The sequence below is a fragment of the Panthera uncia genome, chromosome E1 (assembly GCF_023721935.1).
Source record: "Panthera uncia isolate 11264 chromosome E1, Puncia_PCG_1.0, whole genome shotgun sequence".
Taxonomy (NCBI): domain Eukaryota; kingdom Metazoa; phylum Chordata; class Mammalia; order Carnivora; family Felidae; genus Panthera; species Panthera uncia.
Window position 1 is genome coordinate 58204082 of NC_064814.1, and position 21499 is coordinate 58225580.

The window sequence follows — 21499 nt, forward strand, 5'->3', positions numbered from 1 at the left end:
GGGGGGGGGGGGGTGGTTAGCCTGGGGGGTGACGGCCCTTTTGTGACACCAGCTTTGCTAACAGCCCTCCAGGTATGTTCACACCCATAGCCAATGGTCGTGATGATGACATGAACATGCCCACCCTCACAGAGGGCTTTGTGCCATTCAAAGATTCCAGGTCAGAATTCGAATTACAAGTGGCCACCTGTGTCATCAGCATTGTGACAAGCCCTCCTGTGCCTTCTCAGTTCTTCTCCCAGCCCACTGATGGATGGTCATGTTCCCCTCCCACAGACAGCAGGATCCTGCCAGGAGCCCAGGCTCAGCAGAGAGATCCTCACCATCCCTCATGTTATCACCATGACAGCTCAGAGAGGTGGGTGTTGTCCTGTCCATTTTACAGACTCAAAATTTGAGTCTCAGGGCATTAGATCCTCCTTGTTGGCAGGAAACACAGTCTGGAATGATACCATGTCACCCCCTTCTCCAAAGACCATGACTAGAGACAGCAGACAGAATTCAGACTCTCCAGGGCTGACCCACAGAGCACAGAGAAGAGCCATGCCAGCTTTCAGCTCCCAGTGCTAGGGGCACAGTATCATTGGTGAAATGTCTCCCCACCCCCACCGGGAGCCCAGCCCTCCACCTACTTCTGGAGGCCAGGAGAGGTGGTTGCCTCGGGGGCTGGGGAGAAACTGGACAGTGATCTGGCCAGTCGTCCAAACTAATATGTGGAGACAGAATAATCACCCCAACAGGCATCTCTGGGGAGGACCCGCCAACCAGAGCTGGGGTGCACTTTGGATTTGGGGTGTGGGGTATAAGAGCTCCCTCTCTCGAGCTCTCCTATTTATAGTGGCAAGTTGGTAGTGATGGACACAGGAGTACCAGCCTCCCCTCCATCTGGTCCTCACTCTCTCTGCTGTTCCTCCCCCACAGAGCCCCAGTGACCTGTGTCACAATAGGATCTTGTAGACATGACTGTGACCTCCAAGCCTGGGTCATAAAAGACAATAACCCTGCCAGGCTGTCTCCGAGAGCAGCCGGCCACCATGCCCTGCAGATGCCCAAGCAGTCCTGTGGAGAGCCATGTATGGAGAGGAACCAGCCGTGTGAGGGATTGCCTGGGAAGGGAGTCTTCCGGCCCCAGCCACACCTTCAGATGAGACCACAGCCCCAAACACCCACCCAACTGCTCCCAAATTGCTGACCCCCAGAAACCAGGAGAGCTCATATGTGTTGATCGTTATACGACTGTAAGCCTTGGAGTACCTGGTTGGGCAGGAGGAGGCAGCTAGCGGTTCTGCCCCCTGATGATGAGACGGGACAATCCATATTGTCACCTATATGCACCCCACACATGCACACAGAAGTTTTTAAATGGGACTGTGCATCACCATATTTAAGCTAACACCAGCTGCTATCTTAAATAAATCCTAAAGTCTGCACAGCTAACACAAGAGGGAGGACGTTGTGGAGGACACGACGTGTCTGGTGGTTCTCCTCCAAGCAGGAATTATGGACCCAAGACCTCTCTCCCCTGCTGGCTCTCCAATTCAGTCCGAAGATGGGGACAGAGACCACGGGAAGGTCACAGCACTTCTAAACCCTCTGGACTGGAAGTGCCACTTGCTGGACCCACTCATGTTCCACTGGTGAGAGAGGGGTGAGTGCTGAGGTTGGGCTCCGGCCTGGGAGCCCCTGCCTGGCAATAGCACCATTGCGTAGAATCCGTGTCATTAGCTACCCATCTCTGCTGTGTTCCTATTCTCTCGCTTCTGAAAATTAGAAGCTGTGTTGTGGACATTGTGGCAGATAGCCCTCAAGGTGCGCCCAGATCTCTGCCTCCTGATATCCATGGGAACACAGCAGAGGTGATAACACATATGTGGTTATGTCCCATAAGAGTGTCACAGTGTCTCCAGTAGACCCATCCCCCAGGTGGCCTGAGGAAACCCGTGGCCATGCAGAGAGGGTCTGACCCACATGGAAACTGAGCAGCCTAAGGCCTGAGTGAGGAGGCAGGTCCTGCCTTGGGGGAGGCCTCAGATGGGACCCCAGCCCCAGCCCACACCTTCGACTCAGGGGACCCAGCTGAGTTGCTCCCGGACTCCTGCCCACGGACACCATGAGATAGTAAATGTGCTTGTTTCAAGCCCCTCTACACGCACCCGTGTGCCCACTACATGTATCCACTCACCTCGATGCCCCCCTTCCTGCACCCATCTTCCCCCCTGCACCCACCCCCCACCCTCACTCCCCCTGCACGCACCCACCTGCCCACTTACATGCACCCAACCACCTTCACCTCCCGGCGCACACCCACATGGCCCCCACACACACCCACCTACCTCCCTCATGCACTGCCTTACCCCACTGCCCCTCTCTCCGCACCCACATGTCCCTGCATGCACCCCCCACCTGCCCCCTGCTCCTCTGAACACACCCGCTGGCCCCCCTGCACGTACTCACTTTCCCCCCTCACGCACACACCTGCCCCCCTGCACGCAGCCAGGGGCCTCTGTCTTACATTTTCCTGACATAAGCCAGGATGTATTTTCGGCTCCTGGGATATAGTCTCTGAGATGTTGGTCTCTTGTCTTCCTGGTGTTGTCATTACTGAAATGAATTACTTTCTTGTGTCATTTCCACTCACATCTCTGCCTTTGGATTCTGTCGGCATCGAGTGCCCCCACCCGGGGCGCTGTTTGGTGACCCTGGATTGGAGATCTTGCCCCCCTTTACCCTGTCACAGGACACTGCAAGTTGCAGGGGAGAGATGAGGCCGAGCCCTCCTGGGGAGACCCAGTGCACCGGCAGGGAAGAACCCCGGGCACCACCTCCCAGGGCGGAAGAAGGGGAGCCCGCGCCTGCAGCAGGTGCGGCTGAGCCCCTGACGCCCTGAGAGGCTGCACGACAAGACTGGAGACAGGGAAGCTCTCATCCAAGTTGGAACATGAAGAGGAGAGTTCCCCTCGGGATCTTTCTGGATGCAGATCCTACATTGCTGGAGGTTTACCTCAGAAGAGAGCCCAAGAATGGAACTTCTGACTTGTTGTCCTGTAATGTCCTCCCTGGAGGGAAGGTCTGCATGAGGGACAAGATGGTTCTTCCACGTGGCTGTGGGTGGCTGTGGGGCCTCCAGGCAGGTGCTGCTCTGCCCTCAGCGGTGTCCCTGCTCCGCGCCCGTCCTCCCTTCTCCTGGTGTCTGTGAAACAAGCAGAGAAATGGAAGAGCCGGTGAAACTTGGAAGGGAAACTTGGAAGGGAAGCACGTGTCCCTTTACGTGCTTGGGACCGTCAGACCTGACGCTCACGGGATCGCTATTGTGAGTGTGGACAGAGGAAACACCCACGGGCACTAAAAGGCTGTTGGCACGAGTCATTGCTAACAGTCACAGAATCTGCAGTTTCAGGGCCTGGATCAGGTTAGGGTTAGCCCTCCTGAGACACACCAACACGTCTAACGGCCCCTCTGCCCATAAAGGTTCACGGTGGCTGGGAAGTCACCGCTTCCACCCGACGGACGGTGATAGCACCTCTTGAACCCACCTGCTCAGAGCAGCCCAGGTGGCAGGGACCCGTTTCCAGCCTGGCCTCCCTACTCCACACAGCACCTGCTCTCCAGCGTCTTCCCTGTTTCTGAGTCTCTCCTCGCTTTCCGTCTGCCTTTCCGTCCCCTGTCCCTGACTTCCTGCCGAGTATTCCTACAAGCCAACAGTTCAGCTCGGGCAGGGGGAGGTAGGTGGCCAGGAGAGGCTCGCCACACTCAATGAATTTCGGGGCATTCCGGCTATTTCCTCCCAGCCCAAAAGACTGCCCAGCTCCCTGGGAGCATCCTGGCTGTTTACTGGCAATGAGGGCACTGTTGAAATCATCGTTATTTTCAAATAACAAGTATTGATGAGGATGTGGAGAGCAAGGAACCCTCCTGGTGGGAATGAAAACTGGTGTAGTCACTGTGGAGAACACTATGAAGGGTCCTCAAAAAGTTAAACATAGAACCACCCAATGGTTCATAATTCCAGTCCTGGGGATTTACCCGAAGGGAAGGAAATCGCTGTCTGGAAGAGATCTCCGCACCCCCACGTTCATGGCAGCATTGTTCACAATGGCCCGTCATGGAAACAGGTTCAGTGTCCATCCGGCGAGTGATGCCTTTATGAAGGAATATTGCTCAGCTGTAAAAAAGAACAGGCAGATGTGGAGGACGTTATGCTGAGTGAAATCAGCCAGACACACAAGGAAAAGGCTGCGTGGTCTCACTTACACGTGGAATCTGAAACAGGCAGAAGTCGAGTCTTACGTGTGTGGAGCCCCTGGCACCCCACTCGGGCCTGCCGGGGCCCAGGGAAATCAGCGGGGACCTGCTTACCAAGCACAGAATCGTGCAAAACAACACATGCCGTGGCCTCCATCTGGGCATCTCCGTGGTTTGGATGCAGTGGTGGGTGAGCCCAGCAAAGTCTAGTTCCGTGGTTCAACCTCAGCTGCCCTAGGCAGCATACATCCCTGTGGCTCTCTCGCCAGCCTTGCCCTCCCCAGAGAAGCTTCTAGATGTTGGGAGGGTGTCCTGAGGGTGGAGGGCCGGGCGATGGGTCTGCTCCCTTTGCTCCAACAGGGCCTTGCACCCCCAACGGCCCGAGATGATTCTCTTTGCAGTGGCCCCAGCAGCCCCCTGAGATGCAACGCAACGTCCCCGGTCAGCAGGGGCAGCCACCATAGTCCTCAGTGATCCAGCCCAGGGCCCATCAGCGCTGTGGCCGAGACTTGGGCTGCAGAGGCTGGAATGTGGCGTCTGAACAGCCTGCTGTGCACAGGTCAGGCCCTGTCTCTGTTTCTCTCCCTCAGTCTCTGTCTCTGTGTCTATCCCCCATGCGGTCTCTCTGCTGGGTGCCCTCACAGTCCAGCTTGTCACGTGGACACTACGTGAGCAGGTGTCCCAAGAGAAGCAGGTACAGCTGCACGGCCCCTTCAGTGGGAGCCTCGGGAGTCCCGTGGGCCACAGAGCCCACCTGGGGAGCTGTGGGAGCCCGGGGAGAGGTCGACTGTCCAAAGCCCAACCCCCGACCACCCCAGGACACGGCTGCCTGGCCAGATCCCCTCCTGCCTGCAGGTGGCCTCCACAATCCTCAGGGTCGGTGGGCAGCTTCCCACCTCTCCTCCGTCTGGATGTGACACCCTCCGGGTCCCTTGTCTTCCATGAGTGTGCTGTTAGGTGGGTGGCGTGGTTCTAGATATGGCTTCTAATGCCAAGCAGGGTCTATGTTCAGGGCTCCTAACTAAGTTCAAATCTCCATTCTGTTTGGGTGAGAGAAGGAAGAACATGAAAACGTGAGCAATGAAGCCAACAATAACCCATCATTTAAATCCTGCTTCTCACACTTGTCTTGGAAACAAAAGTGATCCAAGGAATTCATGCCCAGTCTCCACCCAACAGAACCCTGCTGAGGCATCGATGGCCTTGCAGATCCTCTCCAGCAGGTAAGATGAGGCCAGGTGGATGCAGGCAGGGCCGGCTGCAAGGACAGCTTCTCCGGGAGCTCCCCAAAGTGGGGATCAGCCCGCACATGGGACTTCCGGCTAATCTGGATCAGAACCCTGTGCCCATGTGTCTGGGGACTCATCTCCACCTATCTGCAGGGCCTCCCAGGCTGGTGTGGTTCCTCCACCAGAAACGTGAAATCTTCTGTCACCATATACGTTTGGGAAATGCCGGGAGCATCTCCTCGGGATTCAGCCCCCAAACGGATGGGCATGCGCACTGGGCAGGACCCAGCAGCGGAAGCTGAGTGCCAATGTGAGTGTAAGCGGTCGGGCCACCTGGCAAGCATCTGGCAGCTTCTCCTGGAGGGAAGCACTCACCTGGCCTATTAACTGGGACAACTGAAAATACATGCCCCCCACCCCCGCCAAGGCCACCTGCCCCTGTTTGGACAATCACCTGTCTGGACAAGGAGGCCAGCACATCCTGCATGTTGGTGGTCGGGGGGGGGGGGGGACTCAAGCCCCGGAGTGTCAAGGGCACAACGCTGGCTGCCATCCACCTCTGCCCACTGGGAATGCTCCGGGGAGGGGCCTCTAACCAGACTTGATAGACAGAACATATAGACTGCACACTTTTGTGTGGACTCTTGACACTCAGAACCATGTCTCAGAGATTCATCTGTTTCCTGGCGTGGACCCTTCATTTTCTGTGGCTGAGTGGTGTTCTACCATGTGAACACTCCGGGATTCCTTTGTCCGCTTGGATGGTTCTTAATTTGAGGTTACAATAAAGCTGCTATGAACATTCTTTCTTTTTTTTTTTTCAATATATGAAGTTTATTGTCAAATTGGTTTCCATACAACACCCAGCGCTCATCCCAAAAGGTGCCCTCCTCAATACCCATTGCCCACCCTTCCCTCCCTCCCACCCCCCATCAACCCTCAGTTTGTTCTCAGTTTTTAAGAGTCTCTTATGCTTTGGCTCTCTTCCACTCTAACCTCTTTTTTTCCTTACCCTCCCCCATGGGTTTCTGTTAAGTTTCTCAGGATCCACATAAGAGTGAAACAATATGGTATCTGTCTTTCTCTGTATGGCTTATTTCACTTAGCATCACACTCTCCAGTTCCATCCACGTTGCTACAAAGGGCCATATTTCATTCTTTCTCATTGCCACGTAGTACTCCATTGTGTATATAAACCACAATTTCTTTATCCATTCATCAGTTGATGGACATTTAGGCTCTTTCCATAATTTGGCTATTGTTGAGGGTGCTGCTATAAACATTGGGGTACAAGTGCCCCTATGCATCAGCACTCCTGTATCCTTTGGGTAAATTCCTAGCAGTGCCATTGCTGGGTCATAGGGTAGGTCTATTTTTAATTTTTTGAGGAACCTCCACACTGTTTTCCAGAGCGGCTGCACCAATTTGCATTCCCACCAACAGTGCAAGAGGGTTCCCGTTTCTCCGTGCTATGAGCATTCTTGCACACGCCTTTTGGTGAACATCTGCCCTCAGTTTTGCTGGGTAAACACTCAGAAGAGGGACTGCCAGGTTAGAGGGCATGTGCCTGTCTGCCTCGAATGGTGCCGCTGAGCCAATTTCCAAAGCAGCTGTACCGTTTCTGGTCCCCACCAGCTGCTTCACATCCTGGCCAGCACGGAGTATTGTCAACTCCAGAATTCTAGTGGGCGAGTAGTTTAAAAGTACGTTTATTACAGTGTTAATTACACTGGCCGTTGGGAGCAGTTCCTAATTTGGCCCTCCTATTTCCCTTTCCTTAGTGTAGTACCCTTGTAGCTGGGCTCGCGGTCACTCAGCTAGCGACTGCACGTCCCAGCTTCCCTTGCAGCTGCAAGCGGCCCCGGGACTAAGTTCTGGTCAGTGGTATGTGACAGAGCTGATGCGTGCCACTTCCTGTCCCACTGAATCTGTGAGCATGTCCTTCCTCCCCGCAGATGCCACGCTGCCCACGGTCTGCCTGTCCACCTCTGGCAATGTTATGTTAGAAGTAAAGAGACGTCCACCTGCGTTAAGCCACTGCATTTCAGGTCTCTTTATTACGGCAGCAAGCCGTGCCCCCAAAGGATGCACTGTGGTTGCACATTCACCCGTGGCTCTAACACAGCGACACCTGTGCTGGTTCTGCCTGCTCAGCACCATCTTTCACCAGGGTGCTGCTCCCACCCAGCCCCGAGGTTCCGTGAGGTGATGGACCCACCCTGCCCGGGCGCAGGCAGGTGGCCCAGGTCTGGCTGGTCGTGGCTCCCCATCCTGTTCGGGGTTGTAATTTCACGGGTGGGGCATGAGACCCAACTGTAGTCCTCCCATGAGACTCTCAGTATGGTGAGAGAGAGTCTTTGTCATTACTGTGCATTGTGGCGGGAGAGGGAAACCAACCCCAAGCAGAACCAGAGGCAATCAGAGAGAGGGGAGGAGGAAGCCCAACAATGGCGTCTCCGCCCCTGGATCTAGCTGTACCTGCAGCACCTTTAGATGTAAGTGATCCACGATTGTGAGCTGAACTTCTGTCACTTGCAACCAGGAGTCCCATCTCCTTCCCTAATGATAAACACGTTTGGGAGTGATTTTATATAAGCATCGTGCTAAGTGTGTATATAAAGTCTGGACATACCCCTTAAAATGGTAATTCATTTTTGTTAATGTTTATTATTTATTTTGAGAGAGAGCGTAAGTAGGGAAGAGGGGCAGAGGGAGGGAGAGAATCCCAAGCAGGCTCTACGCTCAGTGGAGAGCCCAATTTGGGGCTTATTCCCATGACCCCGGGATCATGACCTGAGCAGAGATCCAGAGTCAGATGCTTAACCGACTGAGCACCCAGGCACCCATAGAATAGTAATTCTTAGTCTGGAGAGAGTTTGGAGGCTCTATCCAGATGGAATCGATGGGGTTTTGAACTGTGCAGGTCTGCTTAGATGTTGATTTTTTTTTTAAGTTTTTTTTTTTTTGTATGGATTTTTAAAAAAACATACCATACAGTCCTGTAAATATGCTTTCTCTTGTGATTTCCTCAATGACATTTTCCTTTCTCTGACTTACTTTATTGTAAGAATTCAGCATATGATGCATACAACGTGCAAAATACATACTAATTGACTGTTGATGTGACCAGTAAGGCTTCTGCTCAAAAATAGCTATTAGTGGTTAGGTTTGGGGGACCTAGTCATAAGTTATTCATGGATTTTTGACTGCGTGGGGGGTCAGTGCCCTAGCCCTCACATTGTTTGAGAACATATCAACATTGGTACATGTAACAGATCATCATTTTTGGAAGGAATAAAGCTAAAGGAGAAACAATGTTTAGCAGAAAAGCCCCCAAACCCCGTCAAACCAGCGAGTGAATAGACATTAGCATGAAACACACAGCTGACACGTGATCCCACCAGATGTTGACGGGAGACAGATGGTTACTGTTCTTGTGTCTTTTGTGTAAGTTTTGGCACATGTACACGCCTGTGAGACCACCTCCATGATCCAGGACATTTCCTTCACCCCCAGAGTCTCCTCATGTCCATTCAAAGTAACCCCCTCACCCATGCCAGACAAGTACACATCTGCTTTCCCTCCCTGGCCACCAGCTTTCCCTGTTCCTGACTTTGGGGTCATGGGATGGGACAGTCACTCTCTGCAGGACATCTGAACTTCACTGTGATGCGGGGGGACGCACATCAGTGATTTGCTCATGTCTGTGTGGCCTCTCATATGCACGGTCCTACCTCTTGTCTCTTCATTCACTAGTGGGTACACGTTGGGTGGTTTCCATGTTTGTGCTGGTTGTAAAGAAATGCCTTTAACAGTGGATAGTATGAGTTTAGAAGAAAGACGGATGCATATTATTTTCTGAAAAAAGTAAATTATGCTCATACCACACATAGAAATTAGAATAAAGGATAAAGAAGCAATATTTCTTCAGAGTTCCCACTACTCAGTTGTAACCACCAGGCTATTTTGCTGTGTTTCTTCCCAAACTGTGTCATGTGCGTGTATGTATGTATGTACATAAAATCGTGGAATTTGGGAAAGTACAGCAAATGTAGTTTTGGTTCTTGTCTTTTATAATGAACACGGTTGTCTTAGTGTGGGTTTTCCAGGGAAGCATAACATATATTTATCACAAGGAATTGGCTCACAAAGTTATGGAGGCTGGGAGTCCCCTGACGTCCAGCCTGCCTGCTGCAGACCCGGGAGCTGGTGGTGGGGGTCAGAGCCCGAGCCGGGAGGCCGGAGAGCGCGTGCACAGCAGGTGCACGTTCTGGTCCGGGGGCAGAGAACACCGGGTCCCGCTCAGCAGCCAGGCGGAGAGGGGTTTACTACCCTTTCTGCTGTATTCAGGCCTCAGTGCACTGGACGAGGCCCACCCTCACTAGGGAGGCCAGATTCAGGTGTGAACCTCACCCAGAAGCACCTCACAGATGCACCTAGAATGCTGTTTGACACACAGAGAGATTGATTTCAGGACAAATCATTTACACAGGTAGCCACGTGGAAGGTATTCTGTTGCTAATCCGCCTCCTCAAAGACAGGGATTTTGTCTGTAAACTTCAGACCCAGAAAATTGACTGTTCTGCCAACATGAGGCGATTATCTGTCCTCCCTGAAGCAGAGTGCTGTTTCTCTGGATCCCCGCCTCGCTGTGTGCCTGCGCTGGACGCCGTGTGCACAGTGAAGCTAGAGGCCCCCAGAGGAGACCGCCAGGAGCCTCGTGCAGACGCACAGGAACAGAGGCGGGGCAGTGTGTCACTGTGTCCAGAAGGGGCCGGTGGGGCCCTGACCAGAGAAGCCTCCAGGCCTCCCTCCCCTCTGCTGTGGCGCAGGGGGCAGGGCTCACAGGCTCGCTGGGCAGTGCTCTTGCAGAGCATGGGACGGCGGCTTGCAGCATGAGAGAAGGAAGCTAGTTCTGAAAGCCTCAGTCTCCTCCCCGTGCCTTCACAGTGGGAGACCGAGCATTCACGCAGCCTTGTGCCCACTGGGAAGAAACATCACCACGTAGACCCCCTTCCACTTCTGCACAGGGCACACACACCGTCTCTTGTTTCGCTGCTTCTCAAGGGCATCCGGGCCCCTGGAGAATCTCTCAGGACTGCATTGTGGGATCACCTTGCGAAGCTCAGAGTCCTCAGGCAGTGGCACCTGCCCTTCCACGCATGCCGTGCTGCCTGTGATGCTTGAGCCCTGCATGCTGCCCACATCCAGGAAGTTTGAGGATTTTGCCCAGACCAGGTTGGGGAGGGGAGCCGCACCACCATGCCATTTGGCCTGGGCCCTGGAGACATCCCCCCCCCCCACCCCCCGCCTCACCACCTGCATGTTCTGTGGGATGTTGGTGTAGGGGGCATCCTGACTCAAGGTGAAACACCCCAGGACAGTAGAGAGCAGGGTCTGGCTTAGGCTGGGGCCTGACCCCGAGTCCAGGCAGTGCAGAGCCTTGCCCAAGGGGCTGCATGAACCCCTCAGTCTTCTCCTCATGGGGACAGGGGGCATTTATTTGTGCACCTCCTCTGCCCTCAGTGAGTAGTGAGCCCAAGTTCAAGATGCCCACAGATCAGGTGTCTGTGAGAGCATGTTTCCTGGCTCCCAGACAGCACCTCTTTGCCATGTCCTCACTTGGTGGAGGGGTGAGCGAGCTTTGTGGGGTCTCTTGTAAGGGCCCCACTCCCATCCATGGAGGATCCATCCTCCTGACCTAAGCACCTCCCATAGGCCCCTCTCCTAACACCATCATCTTGGGTGCTGGGATTCTAACACGAGCTTGGGGGGCACACGACCGTTCAGACCATAGAGGTATGGCATCTCCAGCCTCACTCCCAGCTGTCTCACGAAGGAGTCTCCACCTTCCACAGACACTGCCTTCGAAGTCCCAGAGGAACCTGTCCTCTGTTCCCTGCAGTCATGTCTTCAAAGCCACAACCTTCCTCGTAGCCTCTCTGTTGGGGGTCAAGCTGCTGCACTGGCATATATTTTGGGTGCAATGTAGGCCAGGCGTTCATCTGAGCACTCAGGGCTGTGCAGGTATGCTGTGACCAGGAACCCTTGTCCCCATGCCTGAGTGATGGAGCCAGTGTGTGCCATTTGCCCCGGGCCCTTCCGGCTGTGGGACTTCTGGTCAGACTTGAGCCCTGGTCCCCACAAGCAGGAAAGGCTAATGTGACAGAGTGAGACTGGGCACGTTAATGTTTGCACCCCCAGGATCAGGTAATGTGCTCCTTCTGTCTCATCCCCTCTGCTTCTCACTGTGCCATTCGAATTTACTTAAAGAGCCTTGTGATTCCAGCATACTAGTTTGGTCGATGAGCCTGCGTGGTCCATGACCTCTGGGGTAGCTTGTCCGGCAATGCACCCGGAGGACACAAAGCCGTGTCTTCACCACCTCCTCCAGCTGCAGCTCCTCCCGGTGCTCCAGAGGTGGAAGGAGACTTCCTGCCTGCCTTCAAGGGACCGATTATGGAGACAACTGGCCCCAGCAAACAAACCCTGTGTTCTCCTTCCGTGAGTCGGACACGAGGTCTAGGCTGGCCCAGAAACAACAGTTCCTCACGGTCGCCAGCCTCAGGAGATTAAATGTCACCTGGTGTGTAGAGCTGTGGCCTCTGTAAAATCAAACGTTGTAACTCAAACAAGAGTTAGGCACAGTCCGTTGCTCACATGTGTGCATGTGACCATGTGACATGTACATGGGTAACCCAGACATCCAGGAGGCCCTAAGTAGCCATACGACGTCCAGACAGTCACCGTGATGGCATGACTTTGCATGCAGGGGCAGCCCTCAGGCACCGCCTCCTGACTGCTTGCTCTCTTCTCTGCTGTGCTCTAAAAAGTGAAGCTGCAGGATGGCTGGAACATAGACCATGGAAGGTAGGAGGTGGTTGCTCTTGAGGAGAGGCATGCTGGCCGCAGTGACACGAGCAAGAGATGGGGAAACCGTGAGCAGCAGATCCAAGAAATAAAAAAGCCAGTAGATGGGCAAGGGGGTGTCAGGGCTGCTTCCTTGGGAACCTCATTGCTTTACTGTCCAATGAGCCATGGCCTGGCCTTGCAGACCTGTGTGCCAAAGCCCCAGTGGGACCTGGGATCGCCCAGGCATCTCTACTGTGTGCTCGTCAGCCATAACTCAAACTTGTATCCTTCTCACCTTCTGAGGATCAAGGGTATCGGTGGTCCTTGCAAAGTACATCCTATGTCTTCACAAGTTTGCAAACATCACGGTTCGCCAAGGGATGACACTGGGGACCTGGATTCCCGATGCAGTGCTTTCTGATTTCAGGATGCTTATTCATTGGCAACCTGGTGAATTCTGTAAATAGGGCCCATGTTTGTTAATTCAGCTGCATCAAAGATAATAAGATCAAATAAGGTCCTTTCATAATACATTAGTTGGCATAAAATCCAATTAGATATTTCTGAAAATCTTGAGTTGACAGGGCAGGCTGCCCCCACCAGTGAGTTTTCCAGAAAACGAGCCCTGACTCATGGAGCAGCAACTCAAAGATTCATCTTGTAGTTGAAACCCTCCTGTAAGCTCCCCTCCCATGGCTTGTGTCAGGTCTCCTGCTGCTGCCAAGTGGGGACCAGCCCCAGGGTTGGCCTCCTTTCCATGACATTGTACTTGGCCTCAGCACAAGCAGATGGACTGTTGGCATGGAGGCTGGGGCCAGGAACTGACAGCATCTGATCCCAGGTGTACTTTCTAAGGGGGATCCAGTGTGCAAAGCAGAGCCACCAGGTACACGGGGCTGGTGTAGAGAGACGTCCATGGTTTTGGAACAACCCCTGGACGCCCTCATCCCACTTCCTCCTGCCACCAGGAGATACTGAGAGATTCTATTACCAGGTGAGTGAGGGGCATCAGCCCAGGGACGTGGAGGGCAGCAAGTTGTCCCCAGCTCTGACTGCTCCCCACTGTGGGCCCATCCATGGCATCATCAAGACATCTTTGGCCTCAACCACTGTTTCAGGAAAACGCTTGAAAAAGCCAATTTCAGCATTTATTTCCAAGGTTCCAAGACACATCTGAGGAAGGAAAGATCAACAACAATGCAAAGACAGCCTCTCAGCCCAGCCCTGCTCACCAGCCCTGAGCTCCAGGGGTCCAGGGGTCCAGAGGGAAGGACTCATAGGGTTGGGGAAGACAGACTTCTCAACGTTTACTCCAAAGGGGTGTCACTTTCTTGGTTTATCCTCCTCCAGCCTGCATATATCCAACAGAATATGTGGGCTTTCTGGAAACTTGAGGGCTGTAGTGGGTGGTGCGGACATTCTAAGCCTGTGTTTTTGAGGGAAGATGCCGCATGGTTAAGACCACAGGCCTGGGTGCTCTGGGGATGGGCCGGCTGTAGAAGTGTTCAGAGGTCATGGCAATGCTTAGGGCTCTGTGGTCAGTGGTGGGCCTGGGGTCAGTGGGCCCCCTGCAATGCCCTTCCTGCTCTCCATTCTGCTCCATTGGTCTTTCTGTCTCTTAGCCCATAGCATACTGTTGGTTACTGTAGCTTTGTAATATAGTTTCAGATCAGGGAATGTGATGCCTCCCAGTTTGTTCTTCTTTATACAGATACTTTGGCTATTCATGGTCCTCTGTGGTTTCATACACCTTTTAGGATTTTTCTAGTTCTGTGCAAAATGGTACTAGAATGTTAATCAGGAGGGATTACATTGCATCTGTACATCACTTTGGGTAAAATGGACAGTTCTATAATATTCATCTTTATAATCCAGGAACACATAATATCTTTCCATTTCTTCACCAATGTCTTATCATTTCCATGGTATAGGTTTTTCATGTCTGTGGTAAAGTTTTTTTTCCCAATTGTTTTCTTAACTTCTGTTGATGGTCCATTATGAGTTTGTCCAATGTAATGATTTTTGTATCTTGATTTTGTACCCTACAATTTCACTGACTTTGTTTATTTGTTTTAACTTTTGTATTTTTTTGTTGTTTGCTGGAGTGATGTGGTGGAAGATGGGAACTCAAAATGGCATGTTTCTACCATATCCTAGGTCATCCACAACATCTACAGCATAGCGGCCACTAATATAATTCTACGACAGTGTCCTTTAGTAATATGTTGCATCTTGTGAGCTGTGTCCAGGTAGGGTTTGGCCTCCATCACGAAGTTCAATGTGTTCTACGCTTTTCTGGTATGTTACTAATATAATTGTTTTGAGAAGTAATGCAGTTTCCATGAATTTCCAACATATAGAAAGTCTGCAACAGCAGTAGAAATACTCTTTATCGCTACACTCAGCTTCACCAGCCGTCATTTTACACAGTTGCCACTTCTTATGCCATATTTGTTGTTTTTTTTACTCAAGACAGGACACCTTCCCCAGGCACTGTCATAGAACTCCCCAACAGGGAAATCATTATGGTTTTCTCATTATAATCTAATCCAGAGGCCACTTCAACTGTCATCACCCGCCCGAACTCTGTGACAATGACTCCTCCTGTTGTGACCCCCTTTACTGTTCTTGAGACCTTCACTCACTTCACAACCATGATTGATCTAAAGATCACAGAGGGCTGGGCAGCCTTTTCTGTGTGGCTTCTGTAATTTAGTATGTTTTCAATCTTCGTTCATGTTGTGACATGTTTTAGTACTTCAGTCATGACTTTAACTGTGGTTCAATTTACAAAACATAATAGTGACCATTTAAAAGATTTTTTAAAAAGTTTTTTATTTTTTTATTTAAAAAAAATTTTTTTTTAATGTTTTATTTATTTTTGAGACAGAGAGAGACAGAGCATGAACGGGGGAGGGGCAGAGAGAGAGGGAGACACAGAATCAGAAGCAGGCGCCAGGCTCTGAGACATCAGGCCAGAGCCTGACGCGGGGCTCGAACTCACGGACCGCGAGATCGTGACCTGAGCTGAAGTCGGCCGCTTAACCGACTGAGCCACCCAGGCGCCCCTTTAAAAGTTTTTTAAATGTTTATTTATTTTTGAGAAGGAGGGAGAGAGAGAGAGAGAGAGAGAGAGAGCGAGCATGAGTAGTGGAAGGGCAGAGAGAAAGAGAGAGAGAGACAGAATCTGAAGCAGGCCCCAGGTTTTGAGCTGTTGGCACAGAGCCCAATGCAGGGCTCGAACCCACGAACTGTGAGATCATGACCTGAGCCGAAGTTGGGCACTTAACTGACTGAGCTACTCAGGCATCCCTAAAAGATTTTAAGTCTACAGTTGTATGCCACTAAATATATTCCCATTGTGCACACATCACCACATTCCACCTTGAGAATGTTTAAATTTTGACCAAGGGAAAGTCTGTGTATACTAAACATTAACTCCCCATTCCCCTTTCCCCTCTGCCTGGCAACCATATTTTACTTTTTGTAGGTGAATTTGATTATTTTGGATACCCCAAACAAGTAGAATCTTGTAATATTCTTTTCTGTGATTGGATTATTACCCTTGCATAGTGAATTCACGGTTCATCCATATTGTGATATGAATCAGTACTTTAGTCCTTTGCATGGCTGGGTACTATTCCATTGTGTATACACCACCCATTCACCTTTCAATGGACACTTTGGTCAGCTTAGCCTTTTGACTATTGTGTGTGATGGTGCTACGAATTTGGGGAAAGAAATACAGAGTGAGTCCCTGCTTTCAAATATTTGGGGTATATACCCTGAGGTATATCAATTGATTCTATTTTTAAGATTTTGAGGAACTCCCATTAAGTTTTCCTCAGTAGCTGCACAAATTTATTTCACTTCTTGATATGTTGGAAGAACATTTCAGTTTCTGGATCTACCCCATGTTATATATTCATTTACCCTTTGTGGCATGTTTGCATATTTTGTACTGTTTTCCAATTGTGAATAGTATTGCTATGAATATTTATGTTGGCTTTGGTTATGATTATGGTTCTGGTTCATGATGTGTGGATCCTGGTACACGGTTTATAGATTGTGGCTTTAGGATTCTATTGTTTAATGGTGTATGGTTTTGGGTTTATGGCATATGGCTTTTTGGTCACACACCCTTATGATTTGTGTGTTTTCATGTGAGGAGTTGGGAAGAAGAGTGTTATTGGGTTTGAGACGAAATATTTTTTGTGGGTGAGTGGATGAGGGGGTTAGCTGGTGGGTGTTTGGGGGGGAGGGTTTAGGAGGTTCAGTGGATGGTGTGTGGGACAGCTAGTGGGTTCAGAATTTGGAGGTGATGGTTTAAGGGTGAGTGAGTGAGTGAAGGTTTGAGAGGGTTTGAGAGGGTTTGAGTGAGGGTTGTTGAGGTGGCAAGGGGATGACAGTATTGGGTGTGGGTTTAGAAGTTTTGGGGGATGACTGCTTATTAGTTGAGTGATCAGAAGGATCAGGTGGTAATGGTTTAGGGAATGAGGGTTTGGGAAATGAGGATAGGAGTTAGGGGGAGCCTTGAGTCATTAGAGATAATGGTTAATGTGTTTAGGCTGGGGCGGTGGAAGATCCAAAGAGAACGCAGTTGTCCAGAGTACTCATTAGGGAGAGCACTAGACTAACAGGTTTGTGGGTTCCAACCTAGAGGTAGAAGACCTTGAGAGCTAGGGTTTAGCATCAGTGTACATTCTGAATTCAGATATGTGGTTTGCAAGTATTTTCTCCCAGTTTGTGGCTTGTCTTTTGGTTCTTTGAACACAGTTTATCAGGGTAGAAGTTTTAATTTTATAAAGACCGTGTTATCAATTTCTCTCTTTTTTGGATTGGTATTTGTGTCTGTGCTTTATTTTTTTTAATGTTTATTTATTTTGAGAGATTGGCGCTGTCTGCACAGAGCCCAATGTAAGGCTGATCTCACCAATCATGAGACCATGACCTGAGTGGAAGTCAAGAGGCAGACATTTAACCGACTGAGCCACCCAAGTGCCCCTTGTGTTTGCATTTTATTTCTTCCTTCCTTCCTTCTTTCCTTCCTTCCTTCCTTCCTTCCTTTCTTTATTTTTTTTGTGCAAAATGGTGATTTTATTAAAGCACCGGAACAGGACCTGTGGACAGGAAGAGCTGCTCTGGGACCATGAGGAGAGACTGGTTATATACTTTGGGGAGGTAAAGTCCAGGGGAAGTTTCCAGTGAGATTTCATATGCTAAAGAAGACTCACAGGATATTGGAGGCCTAGCTATTGTCAAGCTAAGGTTGTTTTCCCCCCTAGCAAAGCATTAGTATTAAGACAGTAGGGAGTTCTGGACAAACATTGTACTCTGCCTGCCTCAAGTATTTGCCAACGGGATGCAGGTTATAAGGAAATTTAATTTTATCTGCCATTTCCTTCTGCCTTTGTTTTCAATATCATTCCCCACTGAGCAATTTTGACCCTTAAAATCTTTCAGGTTCCTTCTGTAACTTCTTCCTGCTAAGTAGGGGTGTAGAGATGTCCCTACCTATGGATCAACATTGGTCAGTTGGGGAAGGTATTTATATATAGGAGTTACCACAGGCAGAGGCAGCCAATCCAAAGTAGACAACATATATGAACCTCCTTGAGTAGAAACGATCCTCTGTCTCCTAGAAGTTATGGCAGTGAAGGAGGCTTGGCACCAGGCAGGAAGACACAGGAAAAGACAACAAAATAAGGCCCATATTATGGGAAAGAGAAGCCTAAATATAAAGAAAAAAAAAACCCTTGGTAATTTTCCTTCAGTCCATTACTGTCATTTGAAGAGGGATTTGAGGCCTTCCACTGGTACACAGGAATAAGAAGGCGTGTCAGCTTGCATACTAGATTCCTATGAGGAAGGTTCAGGTTTAATTCTTGATATGTGAGTCCATGAAGAATGACCTTCTAATTTTACTACAGTGGGAGTACATAATACAACCTGGTAAGGGGGGGTTAAAAACCCCTGCTGTATTAGACTTCCAATCCTTTAAATACATCATGTCTCCTGGGTTTATATGGGGTGGGTTTCTAGTAACTGTCAGATCAGGTTCAGGAAGGCTATGACTTGTATATTCATTTAGAGACATATCAATTAACCCAGCCTCAAGTGAATAATTAAGAAAACCACTTTGGTCTATCTATTGATAGGTCTACAGTGAGAAAACACTTTCCATATGCAGTTATTGGAGGAGTCCATCCCATTTTTAGTTGTTTAAACAATCATATGCCCATGGGGTCCTGTTACTATCTGCACAGAATAACAAGCAAGAAGATTGTCCATATCTGTGCTATTGTGACAATTTTTTTTTCAAGTGTATCTCAAGATGTCCAGCTTAGGCAAACAACATTTATAGACTATCAGAACGAGAATTTTACATCCACAAAGGTGCATTATTGAAACAGTTTTTCTCTCTAAAAACCCTCATTTACAGAGGAAGCCAAATCAAGACTAGTTTGTTTGTAAAACAAGTCCAGTTTTCACATACGTGGCTTAATTATTTACATAAGTTCAGCAAGACTAGTGATTGATCATATAGATCTTTGAAAGTTCGTTTTGCTGGAACCTTTCATAAGGAACCTCTAGATTGAAATTTTAGTAGCTTCTCTAGGCCAGAAGCCAAGCCAAGTACTTGCTGTCAGACCTGCCGTCAATACCTGCAGATTTGGGCAGATTTGTCTTCACGAGGTCCCCAAAGTATCCTGAGGTTCCTGTACCTGCCAGGAAGTGACATTCTTAATGCACCTGGTAAGGCTGCTGGGAACTCTGTAAGCAAGGTACCCGGCCAACATTTCCAAGGGGTTTTATTGGTGTCATGCTCCATAGTCAATCTTAGTTCATTACAGATGTTACCATTCTGGCCAGGGTGGTAACGTCCAGTCATAAGGCAGGTTTCCCCTCCCCATAGAATAGCCACGGTTGAGAGGATGGCAGCCTGAGCGATCAACATGACAGTGTTCCAATAAGACCATACTTCTCAAAAGGCCCTGAAATGAGGGTAAAGTAAGGAAAGAGTACTCATCAAGTTTTCACTGGCTCTGAGTCCAGATGAAAAGACTCATTGCCCCACACGATGGGCGCCATATAAATGATGAGGCTTTTAGGATGATAGTGGGGTTCACCGGGTCCGGAGCCCACGACCAAGAAAGAATTCTTCAAGACATCTTTGGTGGAAAAAGGTGGTTTTATTAAAGCAGAGGGACAGGACCAGTGGGCAGGAAGAGCTGCCCCTTGTGTTTGCATTTTAAATTTATCTACAGTTTCCAGTGAATTTTGCTGTAGGTTGTAAAGTTTGTGTGTACATTTCATTTCATGCGGTTTCCAATTAATTGTTTCTTAACTATTTTTGGCGAAGTTGGGGAAAGTGGGCTCCACTTCGGTTCCAGTTTCCAAAATGTAATTGATTCCGCGGGCGGCCAAGAGAGGGCGCTGCCTCCTCGGGCCTGTGAGCCCAGCGTGTCCTGCACTACCTCCACCGCCTGCAGGGGGCGTCCGAGCCCCGCTCCCCGGCGCCGGCGCGCGCACGCGCATTCAGCCCGCCTCCTGCGGGACAGGAGCTCCGCTTCTTCAGGACCCGCCGTGGGGGCTTCCGGGGGATGTGGGGCCGCGGCCACAGAGACGGGAACGGGTCTCCTCAGGACCCGCTGTCGAGGCTTCCGGGGACGTGGGCCCACGTCCACACCGACAAGAACCCGGTCCCCTCAGGACCCGCCGCGGAAGGAGCAGGTGGGGAGAAAACGAGGCCGGGGGAGGAGGCGCTTCCGGAGCGGGGGCGCTGAGGGCGGCGGTGTTCAGGGGACCCAGCGGGGAAGGGGCCCGGCGCGGCTTCGTGCGCGGTGACACTGTGTCCCCCGCGGGGCTGTGCGCGCGGCCGTCGGGTCTTCCCGCTCCGGGCCCCGGGGCCGCGGGGCCGCGCGTCCGTGTTCCTGCCCCGCGCCGACTCGGTTCCCGCCGCGTCCTCACGCGGTTCGCGGTCCGCGGTCCGGGAGCAGGTGCCCGGGCGGTGCTCGCGCTCCCGCCGCTCTGGCCGCGCGGGGTCCGTCCCGCCTCCGCGTGCGGGTCGGGGCGTCTGTCCCGTGTCTGCGACGGCGTCGTGGGGAGTTCGGTGCGACGGCCCCGCATCTGCAGGTCGCTCCGGGCAGGACGGACGTGGTCACAGGGTCGGTTCCTTCACCTCCAGGAGCGCAGAGTAGCTTTCCGTCCCCGTCCCCGTGTCTTCCTCCGTTTCTGCCCCCAGTGTCCTGGCCTCAGAGAGCAGGTCTGTCACCTCCTTGCTTAGATACCCGGCCCCCCCGCCCCCCCCCCACAGCCCTTCGTTCCTTGCGATGCGGTTGTAAATGGGACCGTCTCTTACTTTCTCTTTCCGACGGGTCGTCGGGAGTGTGTCGATGTGCACGTGGTGTTTGTGTGTTGATCTCGTGTCCTGCGAGTGCGCTTACTGATTAGTTCCGTTTACCTTACATATAACGCCACCGGTTTCTACCAGCAAAAATGGGTTTATTTGGAAAGAAGAGAGTATTTGTCCTGCAGCCTGTGTCCCTCAGCATAAAGACTTGCAAGGTTCAGTCCGTGTCGTGGCAGGTGTCAGAATTCCCGCCCTTGGGGAGGCCGAGCCTATTCCGTCGCGTCGAGACCGCATCGTGTTTATTTATTCGTCTGGCCGCGGGCGCTCGGGTTGCCTCCACGTTTGGGCTGCTGGGAAGAGGCTGCTGTGGACCCGGGAACGGGAATGTCGGCTCAAGGCTTCGCTTTCAACTTCCGGGCGTGTGTGCACAGGTGGCGTCTGTGTTAGCTTCCTGAGCAGCCACGTACTGTTCCCTGCGGCCGCGCCGTGTTACTTCATTCCTTCACGGGACGGAATCATATTGCTGTTCGTGGGTCTGCCCCAGTTTGTTTTCCCGTCCACCCACCGAGGGGCATTTGCATAGTTTCTACCTTTGGGCTGCTCTGAGCGGTGCTGCTGTGTATGTTTGTGCACGTGCTCTTTTTTCAAACTACTGTTTTCAATTCATCCGGATACACCTCTAGGAGTAGCGTTGTGGAGTCATGTGGTAATTCTGTGTTTTTATCTTTTTGAGGAAATGCCAAGCCATTGTACACCTAGCCTCCACCATTTTACATTTCCACAAGCACGTTTAAGGGTTCCAATTTGTCAACATCTTTGCCAA

The 21499-nt window shown here is 51.1% G+C and overlaps 1 long non-coding RNA gene across 6 annotated transcripts; it reads left to right on the forward strand.

Annotated features, from left to right (window-relative positions):
* The first annotated feature begins 63 nt into the window (after positions 1–63).
* On the forward strand, positions 64–6276 carry LOC125927130 (uncharacterized). 6 transcript variants are annotated; one of them, XR_007459243.1, is made up of 6 exons: positions 64–358; positions 922–1648; positions 2738–4432; positions 4644–4801; positions 5296–5465; positions 5625–6276. It is a non-coding gene; the product is annotated as an uncharacterized LOC125927130 (long non-coding RNA). The 6 variants fall into 6 exon arrangements; XR_007459239.1 differs by having other exon boundaries at positions 2738–4428; XR_007459242.1 differs by having other exon boundaries at positions 922–1637; positions 2738–4428.
* Positions 6277–21499: the final 15223 nt, after the last annotated feature.